This window comes from Sinocyclocheilus rhinocerous, unplaced genomic scaffold, assembly GCF_001515625.1.
Source record: "Sinocyclocheilus rhinocerous isolate Xijiao unplaced genomic scaffold, SAMN03320098_v1.1 scaffold148, whole genome shotgun sequence".
Taxonomy (NCBI): Eukaryota; Metazoa; Chordata; class Actinopteri; order Cypriniformes; family Cyprinidae; genus Sinocyclocheilus; species Sinocyclocheilus rhinocerous.
Genome location: NW_015653472.1, coordinates 1656336 through 1662339, shown reverse-complemented (window position 1 = coordinate 1662339; position 6004 = coordinate 1656336). Strand labels below are relative to the sequence as shown.

The 6004-nt window shown below is 34.2% G+C and overlaps 1 protein-coding gene across 3 annotated transcripts in view; it reads right to left on the bottom strand.

The window, feature by feature from the left end:
* Positions 1–1302, bottom strand: part of LOC107716146 (kelch-like protein 21) — a 14737-nt gene extending 13435 nt beyond the window's left edge. For all 3 annotated transcript variants that reach the window (XR_001637166.1, XM_016522496.1, XM_016522495.1), the window contains exon 1: positions 1124–1302. The gene's annotated coding sequence lies outside the window, so the exon portion shown is untranslated. The remainder of the gene's footprint in view (positions 1–1123) is intronic.
* Positions 1303–6004: the final 4702 nt, after the last annotated feature.

Genomic DNA, 6004 nt, shown 5'->3' with positions numbered 1-6004 from the left:
ATATATATATATATATATACATACATACATATATACATACATATATATAGCATTTCTTCAAATTATATGTACTGTATGTGTGTGTGTGTGTGTGTGTGTATATATATATATACATATGTATATACAGTATATATATACATATATAAGAAAAAAATAGACATCCTCTCACTTTCAACTGAAACTGACAAAATAAAAAATAAAAGGTAGGTAGGTATGTAGTTATTCCAACACCCAGCACTGCGTATAAAGCATACAGTCAATATGGTATAAAGTTAATTGTTTAACGTTACAAATTTATTGATTACAAAAATTTTAACAATGTCTAGACCTTGAATGTTGGGATTAAAGCTAGTTTTAACCTTTCATCAGACCTTTTTTCTATAGCCTATAGCCAGGAGACCTTCAAAATCCAGTCTATTTTAAAGGGGTCATATGATGCGATTTCATTTTTTCCTTTCTCTTTAGAGTGTTACAAGCTCTTGGTGCATAAAGAAGATCTGTAAAGTTGCAAAGACTAAAGTCTCAAATCCAAAGAGATATTCTTTATAAAAGTTAAGAGTTAGCCAAGGGGCGTAACATTTCCTTCTCACGCTTGAGGTATTCGGCCAATCACAACGCATTGGATAGCTGGCCAATCAGAGCACACCTCGCTTTTCAGACCGATTAGTTTTGTAAAAATCGACGCGTTTCAAAAAGGCGGGGCATAGAGGAGAAACAATAATGTACAGTATGTGGAAAATAATGTGTTTTTTTAACTTTAAACCGCATAAACACATTTCATTACACCAAACACACAAAATAATGTTCTTTTTAGCAGCATCATATGACCCCTTTAAGATTTAAGTCATTGGTTAATGTCATGCATGCTTATCTTCACCTACTGCCAACTAGACACCAACAAGGCTTAACGTAACAACGGAAACGTTTCTAATATTTTTTTTTTTTATCCATTAAAACAATCACAAAGACTTGAGCGTCATGATCACTACAGAAACACACGTGAAATCGGTTTCCGATACAATAACCGTCTGCTGTTTGTCAGCTTCTGTTGAGAAAAACACCACGAGAAGCGTCACATTTTCACCTTCATGCACAGGGCTGTTCCTGACGCTTTTCTACTTACCGAATCCAGCTGTTAACGATTTCGGTTGCTATCCGCTTCGGATAGTTTGACAGATTGGTATAATTTTTCCTATATCTCTATTCAGCGGTTAACTCTGCTAATGTGTCTGTTTTCTCTCCGCTCATGTCAGCGCCATGACTCCGCATCATCAGAGATCCTCATTGGACACTTGTGCAGTAGTTACATGGTGACGCGATCTCAAGTTTGACTGTCCAAACTGTTGAACTGACGACGCACACGGACGCTCATCTATTACTTTATAATTACACTGAGATTCTGTGTTCCCTTTCTGCATGAAACCGGTATGTTTGTACGGACTCTCTAAGTCTCTAAGGGGGGGGGGGGTTATCAGGTTTTTAATAAAAGTCCAGGAGGTTGCATTAATGCTTGCTTTCTCTGGCAGTGGATCATGTTCAGTTTCAAAATCGTAAATCTATTTATCCAGTAATGGCACATTATTATTTTTTTGTAGCCTATGAATTCCAATTTTTAATTCAGCAAAGACAGATTTTAAATGAATTAATTAGAGTTGTTTATCAGTTGCATGTTGTGGAAGATAAGATTTTTATTTTTAACTACTATTTTATTTATTAACTATGCTATTTTTCTTATGTCAGTATGCTGCAGCCTTCCCATTCTGTGCGACAACATGCCCCTCTATTAATTCAATAAACTGTACATTTTATTTATTTATTTTTCTAGGAAATAATGGTGGAAATATTCCGTAGACTGGATTTCATAACACCACTCTGAAAATATTAACTGGAATATAAATAGTGAGATCTAGCCTTGACCTTCCATAGCTAAATACACACACAAAACTATGTTTCAAATCTTTAATCAGATTGAACATTACCAAATACACAAAATAATGTTCTTTTTAGCAACATCATATGACCCCTTTAATGTTTGCTCTTAATTTTTTTGGCTTCAGAGCAAAGGGATTATTTCGCGCTCTGCTAGATTTTGATTTAAGATGCAAGGCCCCCTGGTGCTGTAAAATAATCTTTCTGCCAACACTGTCTTTGCATGCATAATCAGAGATAATTATTTGAGTGAATGAATGGTTATATGGAAAAACAGAAATTTTGTCTTTTTGAAAAGAACATTTCAGATAAGATTTTAAACGTCATGATTAAAAAAGTTGTCAGATTTTTGAATCATGTTCAATTCTAAATCTGGATTTAGTGTGTGTGCTTACAGGTTTTAAGTATGAAATGAGATATGATTTTTTTTTACATTTAAATTGAATTACAAGAGGTCCAATAAATAAATCTAATCCTGAAGCAGTTTTGTGCCAGAAATGCAAATGACTATACATTTAATCAAGTTAGTTGCCATTAAATATGAACATTCTAGGAATATTCTTTTTTTTTTTTTTATGTATTCGTTAGAATGCATCTTCACATTACACATTTCTTCACAATTATTATTTTACAAACAAGTAGTCTAACATTCCCATGAACTGTGTGGTCCATCATCAGCTTTTATTGGCCCAGAAAATGCTGACACTCCCTTTTGAGAGAAAACGCTTTGACTCTGGCCTCATGTTGCTGCTCCTTATTGATTAGCCATGACATTGAGTGCATTTTAACAGGCTTACAACTGATGTGGTGAAGAAACTGCCACATAACTTTGATGTATTCATCCTTAAGAAGATATTTTGCCTTAAAGCAAGACTTTCAATGCAGTAATGCTATGGCTAGGGCTGAAATGCACCCTGCTCAGTCTTGTTTAAGAACCCATGATTATTTCTGCAAGCTTAGATTGGGTTAGATAGATTGCCGTCTATATCCATATGAAATCACTGTACAGGAAAATTTTACTCACTAGATGGAGCTATTTCACATATTGTATGTATTTGTTTTTTAGTTCAGCTGTATTTAATTTGTTCTATTGGTAAATTCATTATCGAAAACATTGCAAGCAATGCTTATAGTTTTGTTTTATCATATGTATTTATATAGTTCTTTTTTATTATATAAAAACAAGCACTGATCAATTTACTGCAAACCTGGACCTGGATAGGCTACATGTTTGCAGCAAAAATCCATTGGCTATCATTGCATGCCAAGCATAACTGCTTGCATAAATCCAGTGTGCATTATATTCTCATTTTCCACACTTCTTGGCAATAACAAGCATGGATTTGCAGCTTTGCTTTAGAGATACATTACCAGGTTTGCGCATTAATCATAAGAATTAATAAGAATGTCCACAACATTAGTAATTTTTATAGTTGGATGACGTAAATGTAAAGCTAGATTTAGGCACTGAAACGTAATGTTACTGATCAACAGTAAATCAGTGGACTATTTTGTTCTATTATCATTCTGCTGAGCAGAGCAGTGGGGGAAAACACTACTGTCAGACAGTCAGAGCATAAATTATTGATACAACTGTTAAATCAGAGTGTGGATGGAAATGCCAATAAACACTTCAGCCGGCAGGGAAAGCAGAGAGATAGGAAATGGTTTAGTGTATGATTTTGCACAGTTCTTGGCACACAGAAACAATCATAAGACTGCATTCAGAGTGCTGTGTGTAAATACACACTTGCCAAAAATAACAATCAGGTTCAGTAAGTAGAAACTAACATCTATTATTGCACAGGTCATTGGATAATTGTGGAATTCAGTAGTTTGATATTTCCTTATATTCACAGTTGTCCATGGGAACATCGTTCACGCTTTTGGTAACTGAACTAACTAACTTTTGGTGACTTTCTGTATTGTTAAAAGCGCTATATAAATAAAGGTGACTTGACTGAAACTGGCGCTACTTTTATATCCCACAGACTTGCTCTCTATTGTTTCATACAAATGCAGTTTGCACCATCTTGTGTGTCTGTTTTTCAATTGTGGAGAAAATGACCTCAGAGGACTTAAGTTTTAATATTATTGTTTGTCTTGCTGCTAATTGTTTTGTACATTAAAATGGACTATTTTCTTAGCTGAAGCTTTAAGATAGTATACAGATAATAGGCTATTATTACACTTTGTCAATATTTAATGTACAAATATTTATATTGGAAGATAATTGCTGCAGTGTTGATCTTGTTGCTGAGTCTTTTAATGGACATTGTCCATTACATATTTGTTTGTACATTAGCTTTAGCTTTAGCACTTTAATGTTCACTTGCTAATGTCTGGATGTGCACTACAGACTGTGTGCGTGTGCCAGTCCACGTCTGATGGTGAAACACACTGAAGATCCTGGGTGAAGGGGTTAATGCATTCTAACCTGAACTCGTAAATCTCCAGGGAAACGTTTATCATCAGGTGATGCTCAAGGGTGTTGCTTAGAATTCAAGAGGACTTCTGAGGACGTCTCAGCTATTCTAAGAAAAGCAATGTGATTTTTCTCATCCTTTTTTTGTCCTATCCATGCATTTATATTACCTATATATCACAATAATCACAATATAATAATAATAATAATTACAATAATAATTACTTTTGACTGGTAATTATTTTTTGACTGGTATATTACTTTTGACTGATGGTATATATATTGATCAAGTTTATCATGCTGATAAACATCTGCTTCAGTAGATTCTGCATGGTCTAAATGTTTATGTTCAGAGTGTTAATCATAAAGGAAAGGTACAGCTCAAAATTCAGCAATAAACACCTGAGTAATTATCATGCTGAGATCATGGAAAATCAAACGACAGTACAGTTGTTGGTTGTCGAAGCTAATTTATTTTCCTGGTACAAACCATTAGTGGCTAAACTTCTCATTACTCAGAAAATTGGCTAATTTGCTCCCGAAGTATGTCTAAAGTTTTCCACATTTGCTATTACACCTCCATTTATCAGTGTTTTATTCTTTTATTTGCACATGATTAGCAATTCAGGCCTGAGGTTTATTGTCCTTCAAATAGCAAGAGTACCGTTGGCTTTTTAAATTTGGAGACTGGTGACCCGATGGTGGCTGGACTGATTTCCATGTGGATGGGCTGGCTTGGGGACATGGAGTTAGCTGTTATCCTTCCACTTTAAGGCTGTGTGTCAGTTAAAAGAAAATCCAGCTTCTTTCATCTTCGGTTGACAGCAAAAATTCAATTCACAACTGCCCTTCAGCTTGAAGCTGAATGTCAATGTGCTTGTTTAGGCTGCTGCTTCGGCATTGTTTTAACTCTGATTTGAAACAGTCTGTGCCCACAATATCAGGTCAGAAGCAGGAATAGTTGTAGCAGTTTCTGACTTTTGCTCATTTATTCAGTAAATGTTTGTCTCAAGAACCCAGTTCAAAGCTGAACATAACACAAACAAATTACTGAACAGCAAAAAATAATGCACATTATTGTTCAAACGTTTGAGGTAAGATTTTATTTTATTTTTTTCATTTTTGTGAAAGGTCTCTTATGCTCACCAAGGCTGCATTTATTTGGTCTGAAACTGTAAAAACAGTAATATTGTAAAATATTATTACAATTTAAAATAACTGATTTCTATTTTAATATATTTTAAAATGTAATTTATTTCTGTGATGGCAAAGCTGAATTTTCAGCAGCCATTAATCCAGTCTTTAGTGTCACATGATCCTTCAGAAATCATTCTAATATGCTGATTTGGTGCAACATTTCTTATTCTGTTATAATATTGAAAACATGTTGTGCTGCTTAATATTTTTGTGGAAATTTGGATCAGTTTTTTTCCTGGATTCTTTGATGAACCAAAAATTCCAAAAATATCGGTGTCAAGCTGTAATTTTGGTGGTAAAGGTTTGAATAGTTAAAATTATTTAGCGTTAAAATCATCTCTGCTTTTATGCCTTTTTGGCAAAATATAGGTTCTTCTTTTTAAATCAGTTATTTGTTTCCAGTTCTTGACTGTTTTTGTGCTGCTTTTTCCAGTTTCCAGTTTTGTTTTTCTC